Genomic DNA, 20,424 nt, shown 5'->3' with positions numbered 1-20,424 from the left:
CGGGTGCTGTGCGATCATTCCTAATTAGGGGGGGACGGACGCATCCACACAAGTTTGCCTTGGGCAGCAAAAAGTCTAGAACCACCCCCGGCTATTGTACAATGTCTCCCTGTGCTCTGCAGACCCAGCGGAATACACACTTCAGTTTCCCTTTAAAACCTCGTCTCCTCCACCCGCCTCCCCCCCTTCCCCTTCACGTAGAATAATGTACAGCCCTAAGCAGTAGATTTTCCTACCCGCGATACCTGTACATAATAATTTCTTAATAATTCATGTGCTTTTCATGCCTTACTGAGCCGGAAAGGTCATTTCATCCACACTAATCATGAGAGTAACGGAAGGTGTTCCGCGAGAGCTGCAGAATTCGCAGCCATGGCGGAGACGCTCTGATCTGCTGCCGCTCACATCTGTCTGGCTTCTCCCTTCCGGCGTGTTTGTAGAAAAGCTGTGAATGTGAATTAAAGCAATGACTTATTTGTGTTATAACGGGGCTGTTTAAAGGGGGCAGGGTGCGTAAATGACAGAAGCTGCCATTTGTAACCGAGGCTTTTAAGGATAACTGTGCCTATAACACAAACCTGAACGAAAACTGAGCTGAGCTGCGTGTTGTAGAGCCAGCCATGGAGATTGAAGCATGTGACCTATACTTACCTTCCCCATTCCTCACTGATATAATCTGATGGGAAGGTTTGCCTTAGTATAATGTGTTTGCACCAGATATGGGGGATGTCCAACATTCATAACCTGCACAATATATATCAGGCAGTAAATGTGTTGCCATTTCCAAGGTTATTACATGCTTATGCCCCTCAGGCATGGCTGGATTCCAGGCAAAGTCACAAAGGCCATGGCCTAGGGTACCAGGAAAGCAAGGTGGGGGAGGGATGTGGGCAGCAGGGTGGCAGTAGCAGTTAACCTGCCAAACATTCATCCTGCTATACAGAGTTTGCACATAGCAATGAATGGCTACCAACAACCTGATCTGGCACTCAGGGGATGAAGGGGCAGCGAATGGGCACTTACAGTGATCTTTGAGCTGCCTGTCCCTCACCGAATGTGCCGCTCGCTAAGGAGTTTACAGTCTAATCCCTGCCATCATGTCAGTAGCTGTCCTCAGAGGAGCTTATAATTCAGCCCCTGCCATCATGTCACTAACTGTCTTCAGAGGATCTTATAATGTATTCCCTGCTATCACTTCACTAATTGACCTCAGAGGAGCCTTCTATCTAATCCCTGCCGTGTTGGGGGGGGGGGGGGGGGGGGATTTAGGATGCTGTTGTCAGGAGGCAGCTGGTGATAGTGGGTCTTAGGCGGTAAAAAGTAAAAATGTGGCCCTGTGACTTGAGACCAAGATCACCTCTAGGGAATGTGTTGGATGCACAGTCGTTACCACTGTTCGCTAACGGAGAACTTTTGTCCTATAATACCCAGTATGGCCAATGGGGATTGAGTCAGGGTTTAAGCGTAGCAGCTTTTGAAGCAGGTGAATTGGGTACACAAGCCTGTTCAGTATATTGGGTGCTGCCATAGACCACAATGCAATTTATAACTATGGCATCGCTGAGTGTGTACTGAGGGCACTGGGCATCTTCGGCTAATAGCAGGGGCCACTGAGTTTGGCTTTTAGCCTAACTCCAGCTAAAGACGCAGGCAGCAGTGGAGGTCTCTTAGTGGTGTCCAGAGTATGGCTATCATGTAGCTGAACTTCGGATATTGGCAACAGGGGTTTGTAAGGAATGCACAAAGTTTGGCTTTCATGTAGCTGAGCTCTGGATATCAGCAGATGTAGCAGCAAAGGGGAGTGAGCAGCATTTGGGTTCCTTGCACACCACATGGGGGGTATGTTTTAGGTGTAGGTAAGGGGGGGGGGGGGGGGTTAGAGTTGAAGTGTAAGTGGGGAAGGTTTGTTTTAGACATGGGGGAGGGGGGTGTTAGTAAGAGTTGGTGTGAGAGTTGCAGTAAGAGTTGGTGTGAGGGATAGGTTAGGGGAGACAATAGTAGAATATTGGTAACATTACAGATACGTAGTCTATCTATTGGAATCACTTTACCGGATGTACCGGTGCCCAAAGTGCTAGGTGCTTCTTTTACATGTATGCCCAGCTAGAGACCTTAGGAAATTGTTGGGGGAGTCAGACCAACATACACTTTGTAGAAGTTGCAATTTAGCTTTATTTCTAATCAAAAAATTACTACAAAAAAGTCAAATCCCGAGACAAGGGGATATAAAAAAATTATACATACCTGGGACTTCCTCCAGCGCACTTCAGGCTGGTTGGTCCCTCGCTGTCCTATTGCGTCGCCTGTATCCTCCACTATTTGGCCCATAAAGTCCTTCAGTCTGGGGCATACTGCGCATACGTGGTCTGGCCGCGCGCCCCCATCATGCTCCTGTCACTAGGAGCATTCTGCACCTGTGCAGTACTACTACTAGCACTACTACTACTACTAGTAGTACTGCACAGAATGCTCCCGGTAATGAGACCCCAATGGGGGAGCACGCAACCGGACTGCGCATGCTCCAACTGGCGTAGGATTCAGGCGGTGCAGGAGGAGGTGAGGGAGCGATCAGCCTGAAGGGAGCTGGAGGAAGCCCCAGCAAAGGTATGTATATTTTTTTAAATGCTCCATCTCAGGTACACTTTACAGGAAACTTTACCCAAGCAATATGGAAGGCTTCATCTAAAAATCGATAGTCTTTTCCTTGATCAAATTTGTTTTGCTTTTTTGAATTTTTTGTATACAATTGATAATGTTTATTAAAAAAAAGGGGGGGAACATTGATTGGTTTGGAATAGGATAAGTCGTGTGTGGCCATCTCAGTCGATACTTGATGTCCTGAAGTCTTATCCACCTGTGCATGATGATGGGACCCTCAGATCTCATCAGCGTTTCATAAAAATAAAAGCACTGAACAGATTGCAGATAATTTCTGCTACTTATACTATCTGTTTACCTCAATGTGTGTTTTCAGGAGGTGTTTTCTGGTAGGTAAGGAGTGAAATCTGTATCAGAAATGGCAGCAGTTGCACATATTGCTCACCGAACTCGCAGAAAACTCATTTTCTCACTTCTCGTCTATAGTGAGCATTACGGGCCGAGGAGGGCACTAAACAGATGTTGCTATTCGCAAGCTAATATACGTATATTGCACCCACACCTGTTATACTATTTTCTGCAAAAATGCCTTGAGGTAGCTCACTTCTAAATTAAATACAAATAAGCCTGTGTTGTGTATAAAAGAACCATGCTTTAATTAATTTCACATTATTACCATTTGTAGACAGCCTAATTAACGTTCTAAAAGCTAATATGGTGCAGTAGTAACAGACTTACATGCAGTGCTTGCTTTGAAGTTATACATCGTATGCCTTTATCTGGCAGATAAATAAGTGATCATTCAATAAAGAGGCCCCTGTTGAAAAGGGCACAGGAAACCCCCGATAGTACAATATCTGTCAAATATTCTAATGCTTAATTCATATAGTAAAATCAGTAATATTTATTTAACAATATTTCACTATGACCTAACTTAAAGGGGCACTACAGCGAAAAACTGTAAAATGTAAATGTGTAAAATGAGCCATAAATTACTTTTCTCCTATGCTGCTGTCACTTACAGTAAGTTGTAGAAATCTGACAGAAGCGACAGGTTTTGGACTAGTCCATCTCTTTATAGGGGATTCTCAGGGATATATTTATTTTCAAAAGCACTTAGTGAATGGCAGTTGCTCTGTCCAACTGCCAAAAAACTGTGTAGGTAGCAGGGAGGCTGGCCAGCATCATTGTTTAAATCCTATTTAGGGAATATCTTTATAAAGAATAAAAGCCTTGCTGAGAATCCCCTATGAAGAGATGGACTAGTCCAAAACCTGCCACTTCTGTCAGATTTCTTCTACCTACTGTAAGTGACAGCAACATAGGAGAAAAGTAATTTATGGCTCATTTTACTCTGGAAAAAATGTACTTCTTATTTGAATATGTTTGCACAGATTTTAAATTTTACAGTTTTTCGCTGTAGTGCCCCTTTAATCTTACTCTCAATCAGAAACCTTCCTCTACCAATTCCTAACTAGTGATGATGATCGTAATCAGCTAATTACGATTATGCATACATTTTCGCAATTATGCCTATAAATAATTACGATTTGTACATTCAATTGATTTTGTATTGTTATTTGTAATTTCGCGTAAAATTTCACATAATTCTTGTGTAATTTCATGCCTACAGTCCTGGCCAAAAGTTTTGAGACTGTCAAAAATATTGGAAATGAGAAAGGTTGGTGCTCAAGTTTTTAAGATAGCAATTTGCATATACTCCAGAATGTTATGAAGGGTGTTCAGATGAATTGCATAGCCCTTCTTTCCCATGAAAATTAACTGAATCCCAAAAAAACCTTTCCACTGCATTTAATTGCTGTCATTAAAGGACCTGCTGAGATCATTTCAGTAATCCTCTTGTTAACTCAGGTGAGAATGTTGACGAGCACAAGGCTGGAGATCATTATGTCAGGCTGATTGGGTTAGAATGACAGACTTGACATGTTAAAAGGAGGGTTATGCTTTAAATCATTGATCTTCCATTGTTAACCATGGTGACCACCAGCAAAGAAACGCATACAGCCATCATTGCGTTGCATAAAAATGGCTTCACAGGCAAGGATATTGTGGCTACTAAGATTGCACCTAAATCAACAATTTATAGGATCATCAAGAACTTCAAGGAAAGAGGTTCAATTCTTGTTAAGAAGGCTTCAGGGTGTCCAAGAAAGTCCAGCAAGTACCAGGATCATCTCCTAAAGAGGATTCAGCTGCGGGATCGGAGTGCAACCAGTCCAGAGGTTGCTCAGGAATGGCAGCAGGCAGGTGTGAACGCATCTGCATCCACAGTGATGTGAAGAATTTATGAAGATGGCCTGGTGTCAAGAAGGGCTGCAAAGAAGCCACTTCTCTCCCAAAAAAACATCAGGGACAGATTGATCTTCTGCAGAAAGTATGGTGAATGGATTGCTGAGGACTGGGGCAAAGTCATATTCTCTGATGAAGCCCCTTTCCGATTGTTTGGGGCTTCTGGAAAAAGGCTTGTCAGCAGATGAAAGGGTGAGCGCTACCATCAGTCCTGAGTCATGCCAACAGTAAAGCATCCTGAGACCGTTCATGTGTGGGGTTGCTTCTCATCCAAGGGAGTGGGCTCACTCACAATTTTGCCAAAAAACACAGCCATGAATAAAGAATGGTACAAAAACACCTTCCAACAGCTACTTCTTCCAACAATCCAACAACAGTTTGGTCAGCCCCGTTTCTATGGGCGTGCGATACGTGCAATCGCCCTGGGCGCTTTATTGTTCGATTGTTCGGCAGGAGGGGGGGCGCCAGAGCGGGGGAACGGACTTAATAGTTATAAATCACCTTCTTCATCCGTTCCCCCGTAGTTTCAATGTCTTTCCTCTCCCGGCGTCCGTCGCCTGGTAACAGCGCCCCGTGTGATGACGTACCGCATGTCATCACAGGAAGCGCTGTTACTAAAGAGATAGATGCCGGGAAAGGTAGATCATTGAAGCAGCGCGGGGTTTGGCGGAAGCAGGTGAGTTATTACTATTATGTCCGCTCCCCCCCCAGCTTCTGCGTCCATACCTAACTAACCTAAACTGCGGGAACCTACCTATTTAACCTATACTGCGGGAACCTACCTAACTAACCTATACTGCGGGAACCTACCTAACTAACCTATACTGCGGGAACCTACCTAACTAACCTATACTGGGGAAACCTACCTAACTAACCTATACTTGGGGAGCCTACCTAACTAACCTATATTGCGGGGCACCTACCTAACTAACCTATACAGGAGAACCTACCTAACTAACCTATACTGCGGGAACCTACCTAACTAACCTATACTGCGGGAACCTACCTAACTAACCTATACCGGGGGAACCTACCTAACTACCCTATACTGGGGATACCTACCTAACTAACCTATACTGCGGGAACCTACCTATATAACCTAAGCTGCGGGAACCTACCTATCTAACCTATACTGTGGGAACCTACCTATATAACCTAAACTGCGGGAACCTATCTATCTAACCCATACTGGGGGAACCTACTTATCTAACCCATACTGGGAGAACCTACCTATCTAACCCATGTTGGGGGAACCTACCTGCCGAACCTATACTGCGGGAACCGACCTATATAACCTAAACTGCAGGAACCTACCTATCTAACCCATACTGGGGGAACCTACCTATCTAACCTATACTGGGGGAACCTACCTATCTAACCTATACTGGGGGAACCTACCTATCTAACCCATACTAGGGGAACCTACCTATCGAACCTATACTGCGGGAACCTACCTATCTAAACTATACTGGGACACCTACCTATCTAACCCATACTTGGGGAACCTACCTATCTAACCTATACTGGGGGAACCAACCTATCTAACCCACACTGGGGGCACCTACCTATCTAACCCACATTGGTGGCAACTATACTGGCTACCCTATACTGGAGGCACCTACATAGATAACCTATAAAGCAGGCACCTACCTATCTAACCTACACTGGGGGCAACTACCTATCTAATCTAAACTGGGGGCAACTATACAGGCTACTCTATACTGGAGGCACCTACGTAGCTAACCTGTACTGCGGGCACCTATGCCCAGGGATGCTCAGCAGAGCTCGAATATTCGAGTAGCTCGAATATTCGAGCTCTTTTTCAGCTATTCGAGGTCGAATACCGAGCTCGAATAGCTGCAGCTATTCGAATGGGCTATTTGAGTGAACTCGAATAGCCCACTCACTATTCGCGCTATTCGAGCAAACAGCGCTATTCGAGCTCGAATACCGAGCTCGAATAGCGTCATAGCCCAGATTGATGTCCTTAGAGCCAATCAGAGGGCTCCCAGGCCCTCTGACGGCAGCCAATCACAGAAGGGGACCCTGGCCAGCCCCTACCCTATAAATAGCGGCCGCCATGTTCGGTTTTTCCGTCCTTGCTTGACTTGTACAGAGAGAGATCTGCTCCTTTGTGCTTTGGCTTAGCAAGTGCTCTATTGTGGTCAATCACCTAGCGTTTTTGCTCACGTACACCTGCTATATACACCTATATTGTTGTTAGCTAGATAGAGATTGTATTTTAGTTAGTAGCTTGTGTGTTACATAGAGACAGCTGCTGCTGCAGGCAAGCTTACACAGCTTTAGGCCTCAGGGCCTTGCCTGTGTGGGCAGCTGTCCTCCTGTCCTCTGTTAGTTTATTTCTCATCTATACCAGTGTTTCTGCTGTGTATTCTACCCTGTCTTGTCCTTTACTACTGTACTGAGTGATTATTGTATTTTGTAGTTATACTACTGTACTAGGGACACTCACTGTTACTGTTCATAGCTCCTGCGTGTGTGTGTGTGTGCACTGTCTGTAGTGTACACAGTACACAGTATTCCCTTCTACTGAATCATCTGATTAGTTACTACTGAATCTGATTATTGTATTTTCTAGTTGTACTTACTGTACTAGGGACACTCAGTCACTGTTCATAGGCTAGCTCCTGCGTGTGTGTGTGCGTGCACTGTCTGTAGTGTACACACACTCTATTTCCTTCTACTGAATCTGATTACTACTGATTATTGTATTTTCTAGTTGTACTAGTGTACTAGGGGACACACTCACTGTTCACACTTACTGATTATTGTATTTTGTATTTGTACTGTACTAGTAATCACTTAGCGATCTAATCACTTAGTGATTAGTGTCACCTCACCCACCAACCCACTCCATTAAAGTACCCCACTTTTTCACCCGCCCTTTTAAAAAACTTTTTTGTTTACGCCCAAAACATCTAAGATGTCTGGAAGTGGCAGCCAGCGCGGTTTGGGCAAGGGGAAGGGCAGCAAGGGAATCAGGAGGAGAGGGAGCAGCATTGTGGCAAGCCGCGCCACTATGCACAGTTCCGCAGCAGCAGCAGCTGCGTCAGTGGCTAACATTCCGCCTATAGCCACTGGCCGTGGACGCCTTGGGCGCCCAGCAGGAGCATCTGCAACTCACGCTGCAGAGACACAGCAGCAGCAGCATGTAGTACCTGCTCCTATTTTCCTCCAGCCGGGTCGGAAACGTCCCATTGAGGAAAAGGATGCAGCCACTGTGGTGCAACTGATGACGGAGGATGAGCAGCCCGCCATCAGCTCTGCATCCGAGGCCTCCACCCTCACCACCACCACCACCCCTGTTCGCAGCAGCCGCCCAGCAGGGCCTGGGGAGGAGGCCAGTTCACCGTCAGTTGGCGACCTGTCATTCAGCAGTCTTTTGACCCCAGGCATCATGAGTCAATTGTCTGCTGTTGTTGGCGATTTTGAGGAGGAGATGCTGATGGGCACTTTGGGGAAGGAGGGATTGGACAGCAAGACTGTGGCGACAGTCAAGCAGCCCATCCATGCATCAGGAGAGGAGTTTGGGGGGTCATCATCCCAGCAGGACATATTTCAGGAGGGGGAGGATGATGATGATGATGTTGATGACAGGGTGACGGACAAAGACTGGGTGCCACCACCAGCACCTGGGGATGTCATCATCAGCAGCTCTGAGGAGGAGGAGGAGGATGCGCTTGTGGGCCTTGCAAGGAGGCGCATCATTGCAAGCATTGGCAGCAGTAGGCAGGTCCCACAGCCTGCTGGTGTCTCAGGCTCAGCAGCAGCAGCAGCAGCATCTGCCAGTACCACCACCAGCCGCACCCAAGCCCCCTTCCCCAACCACCACAGGGAGACAGGCAGCAGCGGCTCCAGGCCGTAGGGGGGTTTTCTTGTCACCAATCTGGCAATTTTTCACCATGCCCACAGTTTACATCAAGTACGCCACTTGCAACCACTGTCAGCGGAAGTTGAGAAGAGGTGCAGACCCCTTAAAGTTCAGCACCAGCTCTCTTATCAACCATCTTGCTGCTAAACATTACCACCAGCATGAGGAGTTCCAGAGGCTGAAGGCATCTGGTGCTGGCAGTGGCACCACACCCATCACTGCACAGCCTTCAGCAGCAGCAGCAGCAACAGCAGCCACCCGTCCTCCTGCTCCTCCAGCACCACCAGCAGGAGTGCGGAAACACACTGCTCCTCCCCCCTCTGCAACTCCTGCCGCTGACACTAAGGCCTGTTCTGGCAGCCAGTCCTCAGTGGCCTCCTCTGCTGTCTCCGCTGATTACCGTGCTAGCAAAATGCGACGCCAGAGCCTTTTGAGCAAGTCCTTCCAGGGGGTGGTTAGGGCTCTGCCTCCCAGCAGCCGTCGCGTGCGGCAGCTGAACGGCTTGCTGGCACGGGCCATGTGCTCCCAACTCCTGCCGTACACGCTTGTGCAGGAGGGGAGCGACATGCGTGCGCTGCTTGCTTGTGCAGCCCCAGACTGGCAGCTCCCCAGCAGACACTTCTTCGCCCGCAAGGTCATGCATGCACTGCACCGCTTTGTGATGGCCAATGTGGAGCGAGGGCTGGAGCACGTGGTTGGTGAAAGGGTCCATGTCACCATGGACTCCTGGAGCAGCCGCTTCGGGACAGGCCACTACCTGTCCTTCACTGTCCACTGGGTCAGCTTGGTGGAAGGGGGTGAGGATGGGAGAGCAGCAGCAGCAACACAGTGGGTGGTGCCACCCCGCAGGGTCAGGGGAACTGCAGCAGGTTCCTCCGATCCTCTGCCATCCTCCGGCACACCTGGCCAACCCCCCCGCCTCAGCAGCAGCGTGAAGCCACGCCACTGCCAAGCGCTGCTGTAGTTGGTCAGCCTTGGGAAGACCAATCTGACGGCAACCCATGTGTTGGACAAACTCCAGGAGCAGGAGAGGATTTGGCTGACCCCCAGAGGCCTCAGAGTCGGAGAGGTGGTGGCCGACAATGGGGCCAATCTGGTTGCCGCAATCGACAGGGGAAACCTGACCCACATCCCCTGTCTTGCCCACGTGCTGAACCTGGTGGTGCAGAAGTTCTTGCGCAACTACCAGGGGATGGGCGAACTGCTGGAAACGGCAAGGAATGTTGTGCGTCACTTCCGGCGCTCGGCTGCAGCCTCTGCGAGCCTGGAAGACGTGCAAAGGGAGCTGGAGCTGCCACGCCATCGGCTGATCCTTGACGTTCCAACTCGCTGGAACTCCACCCTGGCGATGTTGGAGCATCTGGTTGAACAGAAGCATGCTGTCAACCAGTACCTTGCCCTGGCCACTGTGTCCGCCGCTCAGAAAAGGGACAAGATCAGCAACATTCCGTCCATTGTCCCCGATGACGACTGGGGGCACATGCAGCAGGTGTGCTTAGTGCTGGCTCCCTTTCTGCAGGCCACCAACATGGTGAGCAGGGACCATGCTATGGTGTGCAAGTGGGTGCCCCTGGTTTGTCTGCTGAACAGGGCCCTCGATGCTTTGCTGGAACAGGGAGCGGCAGCCTTGGCCCAGCAGGGGCGGCATGCAGCTGCACAGTCCACCTCTGAGGGGGAGGAGGAGGAGGACTTGGTGGAGGTCCCTGACCTTGCTGCTGATGAGGGGGATCAGCACAGTGCAGCTGAGTTGGTGCGGGGGTGGAGAGAGGATGAGGCGGCAGAGGAGGAGGATGAGGACAGCACTGCCGTCGATGTGCCAGCACACGTGGCCCGCCTCTTCCCAATAGCAGCGCACATGCTGACGTGCCTGCGCAAGGACCCCAGGGTGATCCAGATGAAGCAGAGGGAGGACATCTGGATCAGCATGATGTTGGATCCGCGCCTCAAGGGGAAGTTGAGCCAGTTCCTGCCTCCTGCAGGAGGAGACCCAGCGCCACAAATACGGAGCTTGCAGCAGGCCCTTGTTGAGCGCTTGGAGGAAGCCTTCCCCCAGCCTTCCACCCCCACTGTCCAGCCAGCACAGAGGCAGCAGCAGGTGCCTGCATCCAGCAGCAAGCGCCCCACAGACCTGCTGTCTCTCAGCAACGAGCTCTACAGGACTGTAGAGGCTCCAGCAGTGACTAGAGAGGAGGTGCATGCAGCAGCATCCTCCTCCGGTCACAGCCAGCGCCTGACCCGCATGGTGGCTGACTACATGGGGTCCTACAGCGGGCTTGACAGCGATGCCCCTGTTGATCCCATGGAGTATTGGGTCAAGCGCCTGGAGATCTGGAGCGAGCTGGCGCAGTACGCCCTGGAAGTGCTGTCTAGTGTTGGGCGAACAGTGTTCGCCACTGTTCGGGTTCTGCAGAACATCACCCTGTTCGGGTGATGTTCGAGTTCGGCCGAACACCTGACGGTGCTCGGCCAAACCGTTCGGCCACATGGCCGAACTAAGAGCGCATGGCCGAACGTTCCCCGAACGTTCGGCTAGCGCTGTGATTGGCCGAACGGGTCACGTGGTTCGGGCCCGAACGCGCTCTGATTGGCCCGAACGGTCACGTGGTTCGGGTAAATAAATACCCGAACCACGTCATATCTCCGCCATTTCTCTGTGGGTTTAGCTTTGGGTAGGCAGGCAGGGTAGTTCGCTCTCCAGCCACGCTAGCCAGGGTCCCCCCCAGTCATTGTGTGTCGCTGCTGGGAACAGTAGTACACCGCTCGCTCAGCCACACTATATATATAGCATTGTTTACTGCCACTGTGTACCTCGCTCAGCCACGCTATATATAGCATTGTGTTTTCTGACACTCTGTGTACACGGCTTAGCCTGGCTATATAGCATTGTGTGTACTGCCACTGTGCACCTCGCTCAGCCACGCTATATATAGCATTGTGTTTTCTGACACTCTGTGTACACGGCTTAGCCTGACTATATAGCATTGTGTGTACTGCCACTGTGCACCTCGCTCAGCCACGCTATATATAGCATTGTGTTTTCTGACACTCTGTGTACACGGCTTAGCCTGACTATATAGCATTGTGTGTACTGCCACTGTGCACCTCGCTCAGCCACGCTATATATAGCATTGTGTTTACTGCCACTCTGTGTACACTGCTCAGCCAGACTATATACCATTGTTTACTGACACTCTGTGTACACCGCTCAGCCAGACTATATACCATTGTTTACTGACACTCTGTGTACACGGCTCAGCCTGACTATATAGCATTGTGTGTACTGCCACTGTGCACCTCGCTCAGCCACGCTATATATAGCATTGTGTTTTCTGACACTCTGTGTACACGGCTTAGCCTGACTATATAGCATTGTGTGTACTGCCACTGTGCACCTCGCTCAGCCACGCTATATATAGCATTGTGTTTACTGCCACTCTGTGTACACCGCTCAGCCAGACTATATACCATTGTTTACTGACACTCTGTGTACACCGCTCAGCCAGACTATATACCATTGTTTACTGACACTCTGTGTACACGGCTCAGCCTGACTATATAGCATTGTGTGTACTGCCACTGTGCACCTCGCTCAGCCACGCTATATATAGCATTGTGTTTACTGCCACTCTGTGTACACCGCTCAGCCAGACTATATACCATTGTTTACTGACACTCTGTGTACACCGCTCAGCCAGACTATATACCATTGTTTACTGACACTCTGTGTACACGGCTCAGCCTGACTATATAGCATTGTGTGTACTGCCACTGTGCACCTCGCTCAGCCACGCTATATATAGCATTGTGTTTTCTGACACTCTGTGTACACGGCTTAGCCTGACTATATAGCATTGTGTGTACTGCCACTGTGCACCTCGCTCAGCCACGCTATATATAGCATTGTGTTTACTGCCACTCTGTGTACACCGCTCAGCCAGACTATATACCATTGTTTACTGACACTCTGTGTACACCGCTCAGCCAGACTATATACCATTGTTTACTGACACTGTGTGTACACCGCTCAGCCAGACTATATAGCATTGTGTGTACTGCCACTGTGTACCTCGCTCAGCCACGCTATATATAGCATTGTTTACTGACACTCTGTGTACACGGCTCAGCCAGACTATATAGCATTGTGTGTACTGCCACTCTGTGTACACCGCTCAGCCAGACTATATAGCATTGTGTGTACTGCCACTCTGTGTACACCACTCAGCCAGACTATATAGCATTGTGTTTACTTCCACTCTGTGTCTGCTGGGCCTGGGAACAGTAGTACACCGCTCACCTGCCACTGTATAGCATTGTGCTCTGTGTCGCTGCTGGGAATAGTGGTACACCGCTCACCCGCCACTGTATAGCATTGTGCTCTGTGTCGCTGCTGGGAATAGTGGTACTGTATAGCATTTCTGTACTGCCACTGTACTGCTGCCAGTCAGCGTGTACTGTAAGGATAAGTGAAATGAGGAAGAAATCCGGTGAAAGAGGAAGGGGCAAGGGAAGAGGTGTTTCCCCTGACGGTTCACGTACAGGCCACAGGGGAGCACCCAAGAAAACCCACTCAATACCGCCCATGTTGTCCAGGACAACAACCCTCACAGATCCAAAAGAACAGGACCAGATAATTACTTGGATGACCTCTCAAGCGTCCAGCAGTGGGTTAAGCAGCACCAGCACATCACGCACGAGGTCCGAGTCCTCAGCCAGTTACAAGGAGCCAGTGGGCACAAAGCTGACACAACCGGCAGCGACACCACGCACACAACTGCCAGATAACCAGTCCGATGAATTACCTCAGGACACAATGGGGTATTCGCAGGAGCTATTCCCAGCCCAACAAACTTCCACCTTTCAAAGGTCAATGGAGGAACAGCCAGAAATGTTGTGCCCGGATTCACAACCATTAACTGTGGGAAATGCACCGCGCACTGAAATACAAGGCGAGTCCGAGGAGGACTCGGAAACCCAAATCCCAGAGCAAGTTGGGCAGGAGGGGTTGCAATTGCAGGGGGTCGGCCGACAAGATCTGGAAGACGACGTTGGAGTGAGCTGCGCAGAGGTTGTTCTGGGGAGCTCTACTCCACGGCGGCGGCCCCCCACAATGACATATGACGAGTTTGAGGAGATGGAAGAGGAGGGTATGGACAATGTGGACATAGACCCAGATTTTGTTTCTGAACGAGAACATCGCCGTCGTAGCAGCAGCACAGATGAGTCTGTTGAAGAACCCACTGCTGCACGAGTTCGCCTTGTGCCACAAGGTAGGCGGCGCGCAATTTCAGGCACCACAAGCGTGGAAGTTCAAGTGAGAGGCAAAAGAGGAGCAAACAGAAATCGCCAGCAAGGAGGCAGGTGCTCCAAAGTCTGGGCTTTCTTTGAAGACTGCACTGAGGATGTTACCATGGCGATTTGCAAGGTGTGCAAGACCCGCCTGAGCAGGGGGAAAAGTATTAACAACCTCTCCACCACCAGCATGAGCCGCCACATGCTATTCAAACATCCCACTCTGTGGGCAAACGCGGTAGGACAGGGTACCAGCAACACTGCCTCCCTTGGGTTCACCAGACTCACCACCAGACCCGCCTCAGCAGCAGCAGTAGCCCAGCCATTGCGTGGTTCACAACATTCACAAACATCAGACGACACTGACACTGTCACTTTCCGGAGTAGTGCTCTTGAGGTCTCCCAGTGTTCATCAAACACAACAACCAACAGCCCTTCCGTGTGCAGCGCTACGGTTCAGTTGTCTGTGTCGGAGATGTTTGAGCGCAAGAGGAAATTGCCAGCAAATGACCCCCGGGCCGTAGCAGTAACAGCCAGCATAGCCAAGCTTCTGGCCTGCGAAATGCTGCCATATCGAGTGGTGGAGACAAACAGCTTCAAGGGCATGATGTCAGTGGCCATCCCACGTTACGTGGTTCCCAGCCGCTACCACTTTGCGCGCTCTGCAGTGCCTGAGTTGCATGAGCACGTGGTCAGCAAAATAACCCGAAGCTTGAAGAATGCCGTTGCCTGCAAGGTTCACCTCACCACTGACACTTGGACGAGTGCGTTCGGACAGGGTCGATACATCTCCCTTACCGCGCACTGGGTGAACCTTGTGGAGCCTGGCAGCGATTCCTCACCTGCTACGGCGCGGGTGTTGCCCACGCCGCAAACAGCTGCACCGCCGTCCCTCCCACTGGATAACAACAGCAGCACCTACCTCTCTGACTCCTTCTCCTCCAACGCATCTCAAAGCTGTACCTCATCCGGAAACGCTAACCCAGCAGCAGTAGGATCGTGGAAGCAGTGCAGCACAGCTGTTGGCATGCGTCAGCAAGCGTTGCTGAAGCTGATCTGCCTTGGGGATAAGCAGCACACAGGGGAGGAAATTTGGAAGGGAATAAAGGAACAGACGGATTTGTGGCTGGCACCGCTGGACCTGAAACCGGGCATGGTTGTGTGTGATAATGGGAGTAATCTCATTCGCGCTTTAAGGTTAGCTAAGCTGACACACATCCCTTGCCTGGCGCACGTGATGAACCTAGTAGTTCAGCGGTTCCTGAGGACATACCCAGGCGTGGCCGATCTTCTATTGAAGGTGCGTCGAGTGGCCAAACATTGTAGAAATTCCAGTACTGCTTCGGGGGCACTCGCCAAGATGCAGGAGCGCTTCAATCTCCCCCACCATCGCTTGCTGTGTGATGTCCCTACGCGCTGGAATTCTACGCTGCACATGCTAGCACGCTTTTGTGAGCAGAAGAGTGCAGTGGTCCAGTACATGACGGCGCAGTACCGAGGCGCATCCGGACAGCTGCCAAGCTTCTGTGGATCCGATTGGGCCAACATGTTGGACCTCTGCCAAGTCCTCCAAAATTTTGAGCAATCCACGTTGCTTGTGAGCAGTGACAACTCTTCAGTCAGCATTACCATACCACTGCTGTGTTTACTGAAGAGGTCAATGTTGAAAATCAAGGAAACAGCTGTCATGATGCAACTGGGGGAATCTGAAGGAGAAAACGATCAGCGTGATGGTACCAACATCAGGCCATCCGCCTCAGGGAACGCTGGCCCCAGCAGCTATGACGAAGAAGAGGAGGAGGAACAGCTGGAGTTGGAGCAGGAATTTCATGCCACCACTGACGAGGGCCAGAGCGGTGCACGTTGGACTTCCACAATTCAGCGCGAATGGTCAGCAGAAGCAGACCAGGAGAAAGGTGACGACTATGATGCATCACAACAACTATCACAACGCTCACAAGAGGATGATGAGGATTCTGGCAGGACTCTGGCACACATGGCTCAATTCATGCTAGACTGCATTGAACGCGACCCACGCATTGTGCGCATTCTGGACAACACCAATTACTGGGTTTATACCCTTCTGGATCCACGGTACAAACACAATGTTCCAAAACTGCTTGAAGAAAGAGTCAGACAGGTCAAAATGGAAGAATACCAGCAGGCCCTTGTGGAGACTTTAGAGAGGAGATTGACATCCTCCCCCTCCTCTAGCCAGTTGTACGCCGACAGACTGACTTCCGCAAACCCAGGACGACCAGGAGGGCAGCAAACAACGCAAGCCGCAGCTAGTGCCCAAAAGGGAATGGTATCGGCAGTGTCCTTGGAGTGGGAACATTTTCTGACACCCATGCAGCAGCAGCCCACTGAACAGCAAGCGTGCAGATCCACCTCCAACACCGATCGCCTGGAGAAGATGGTCAAGGACTACATGTCAGATGACGTAGCTGTGTCGAACAATCCATCTGCACCCTTCAACTATTGGGTATCGAAGCTAGACACCTGGCACGAACTGGCAATGTACGCAATAGAGGTGCTGGCTTGCCCGGCAGCCAGCGTTATGTCGGAACGCTGTTTCAGTGCTGCTGGAGGCATCGTCACAGATCGGCGTATCCGCCTCTCCACAGAAAATGCAGACCGTCTGACTCAAATTAAAATGAATCAATCCTGGATTGGAAATGACTACGCAACACTCCAGGACCCCAACCAAGTAACATGACCAATGAACATCTGGGATGGTGTAGCGTTTCCGGTCCCTGTTTATTGAACCTCTCATCTGTATTACATTTATGACTGCATGGCGGCAAAAAGCATTGCTGCTATATCCGCACGCTTTTTGTCCGCATGCAAGGCCTGGGTTGTTGTGTCTCAAAAAGCATGGCCTTCTCCTCCTGCGCCTGCTCCTGTTCCATCACGTGTGCTGCTGCTGCTGCTGCTGGGTTAGCGTTGCCGGTCCCTGTTTATGGAACCTCTTATCTTTATTACATTTATGACTGCATGGCGGTACAAAGCATGCTATCCGCACGCTTCTTGTCCTCATGCAAGGCCTGGGTTGTTGTGTCTCACAAAGCGTGGCCTTCTCCTCCTGCGCCACCCTCCTCCTGTTCCATCACGTGTGCTGCTGCTGGGTTAGCATTACCGGTCCCTTTTCCTGGAACCTCTTATATGTATTACATTTATGACTGCATGCCGACAAAAAGCATGTTACCTGTGCAAATAAAACAGACATTTCCCACATTTAAAAGACAGTTTTCCCTTTGAAACTTTAAAATCGATTTTCTCAAAAACTATAAGCTCTTTTTGCAAACCTTTTTCCTCTTGTACCCACTCCCAAGGTGCACATACCCTGTAAATTTGGGGTATGTAGCATGTAAGGAGGCTTTACAAAGCACAAAAGTTCGGGTCCCCATTGACTTCCATTATGTTCGGAGTTCGGGTCTAACACCCGAACATCGCGGCCATGTTCGGCCTCTTCGGCCCGAACCCGAACATCTAGATGTTCGCCCAACACTAGTGCTGTCCTGTCCCCCTTCCAGTGTGCTGTCCGAGCGCTGCTTCAGTGCAGCTGGTGGCGTGGTCACCGAGAAACGCTCACGTCTGTCTCACAAGTCTGTGGACAGACTGACGTTTCTCAAGATGAACCAGGCGTGGGTGGAAGGCGAGTTCCTGGCCCCTGTTGTCGGCGAGAGGGGGACATGAACTGGCTGCCGGAACCATCGTTAATATGCCTTACCACCCTTTACCACCTCCTGGCTCCTGCTCACTACTAAGCCAGCCTGGTTTAGTTTGACTATTACGTTGCCTGTAGCCACACATTTTACACCTACAGTGGGCTGCTGTGTACTGCCCTTCTGCTCTCTGTCTGTGCTTCCCACTGCCAGGGTACACAGATTTACCTTCTGCTGCCACTCTGCCACCAGCTATTACGTCCAACAATAGCTATATCTGTGTAATTTGCTGTAAAAAAAAAAAAACATTAAAAAAAAAAGGTTTAATTTTTCTGAGGTGCCCGGGTTGAAAACTGTGTTGTCCCAGTTGTGTATTGGACACGATGTGGGCTGCACGACCGCTGTCTGGGACCTCCTGTTGTGTTTATTTACAGCCCTGGTATCACCGGTAGGTACCAGGGCTATTATGTCACGCTGCCTGCCTGCTGCCACACTCACACTACTCCTCCATTCCTCCTGCTGCTGCTGCTGCTGTCGGTCTGTGTTTCCCACTGCCAGGGTACACAGATTTACCTTCTGCTGCCACTCTGCCACCAGCTATTACGTCCAACAATAGCTATATCTGTGTAATTTGCTGTGAAAAAAAAAAAAAAAACATTAAAAAAAAAAAGGTTTAATTTTTCTGAGGTGCCCGGGTTGAAAACTGTGTTGTCCCAGTTGTGTATTGGACACGATGTGGGCTGCACGACCGCTGTCTGGGACCTCCTGTTGTGTTTATTTACAGCCCTGGTATCACCGGTAGGTACCAGGGCTATTATGTCACGCTGCCTGCCTGCTGCCACACTCACACTACTCCTCCATTCCTCCTGCTGCTGCTGCTGCTGTCGGTCTGTGTTTCCCACTGCCAGGGTACACAGATTTACCTTATGCTGCCACTCTGCCACCAGCTATTACGTCCAACAATAGCTATATCTGTGTAATTTGCTGTAAACAAAAAAAAAAAAACATTAAAAAAAAAAAAGGTTTAATTTTTCTGAGGTGCCCGGGTTGAAAACTGTGTTGTCCCGGTTGTGTATTGGACACGATGTGGGCTGCACGACCGCTGTCTGGGACCTCCTGTTGTGTTTATTTACAGCCCTGGTATCACCGCTAGGTACCAGGGCTATTATGTCACGCTGCCTGCCTGCTGCCACACTCACACTACTCCTCCATTCCTCCTGCTGCTGCTGCTGCTGTCGGTCTGTGTTTCCCACTGCCAGGGTACACAGATTTACCTTCTGCTGCCACTCTGCCACCAGCTATTATGTCCAACAATAGCTATATCTGTGTAACTTGCTGTAAAAAAAAAAAAAAAGGTTTAATTTTTCTGAGGTGCCCGGGTTGAAAACTGTGTTGTCCCAGTTGTGTATTGGACACGATGTGGGCTGCACGACCGCTGTCTGGGACCTCCTGTTGTGTTTATTTACAGCCCTGGTATCACCACTAGGTACCAGGGCTATTATGTCAAGCTGCCTGCCTGCTGCCACACTCACACTACTCCTCCATTCCTCCTGCTGCTGCTGTCGGTCTGTGTTTCCCACTGCCAGGGTACACAGATTTACCTTCTGCTGCCACTCTGCCACCAGCTATTACGTCCAACAATACCTATATCTGTGTAATTTGCTGTAAAAAAACAAAAACAAAAAAAACATTAAAAAAAAAGGTTTAATTTTTCTGAGGTGCCTGGGTTGAAAACTGTGTTGTCCCAGTTGTGTATTGGACACAATGTGGGCTGCACGACCGCTGTCTGGGACCTCCTGTTGTGTATTTATGGGCTGGTGCCACCGCTAGGTACCACAGCCTATTATGTCTCGCTGCCTGCCTCATTGACTGCCTGCTGCCACACAATCATCCTCCTCCTGCTGCTGCTGCTGAATTCACCTCCTGCTGTCTGTGTGTTTCCACTGCCAGGGAGCACATACAATGGCGCTTCCACCATGCGCCACCAGCTATTTATTACGCTCAAAAATAGCTGCATTTCTTTAAAAAAACGAAAAAAATATATATACTTTTTAATACTTTGTGATATTATTTTTAGAGTTTTCCGGGTTGAAAACTGTGTTGTCCCAGTTGTGTATTGGACACGATGTGGGCTTCACGACCGCTGTCTGGAACCTCATGCTGTGTATTTACGGCCTGGTACCACCGCTAGGTACCACAGCCTATTATGTCTCGCTGCCTGCCTCATTGACTGCCTGCTGCCACACAATCATCCTCCTCCTGCTGCTGAATTTTCCTCCTGCTGTCTGTGTGTTTCCCCTGCCAGGGAGCACATACAATGGCGCTTCCACCATGCACCACCAGCTATTTATTACGCTCAAAAATAGCTGCATTTCTTTAAAAAAAAAATATAGAAGAGAAATAAGTGAAGAAGAAGAAGACGATATAGAAGGAGAAGAAGATATAAAAAAAGAAGAAGAAGAAGAAGGAGAAGAAGAAGAAGATATAGAAAAAGAAGAAGAAGAAGAAGAAATAGAAAAATAGTAATAAGAAGAAGATATAGAAAAAGAAGAAGAAGAAATAGAAAAAATAATAAGAAGAAGAAGATATAGAAAAAGAAGATATAGAAAAAGAAGATATAGAAGAAGAAGATGAAGAGGAAGAAGAAGATGAAGAAGAAAAAGAAGA

At 49.5% G+C, this 20,424-nt stretch overlaps 1 long non-coding RNA gene across 1 annotated transcript in view; it reads right to left on the bottom strand.

The window, feature by feature from the left end:
• Positions 1–291: 291 nt before the first annotated feature.
• LOC137538162 (uncharacterized) overlaps positions 292–20,424 on the bottom strand; it is an 83,133-nt gene continuing 63,000 nt past the window's right edge. Inside the window, exon 3 of the long non-coding RNA XR_011024695.1 lies at positions 292–445. This is a non-coding gene — a long non-coding RNA (uncharacterized lncRNA). The remainder of the gene's footprint in view (positions 446–20,424) is intronic.

Source organism: Hyperolius riggenbachi, chromosome 11 (genome assembly GCF_040937935.1).
Source record: "Hyperolius riggenbachi isolate aHypRig1 chromosome 11, aHypRig1.pri, whole genome shotgun sequence".
In the NCBI taxonomy this organism is placed as follows: domain Eukaryota; kingdom Metazoa; phylum Chordata; class Amphibia; order Anura; family Hyperoliidae; genus Hyperolius; species Hyperolius riggenbachi.
This window is presented reverse-complemented; position numbering and strand designations above follow the sequence as displayed.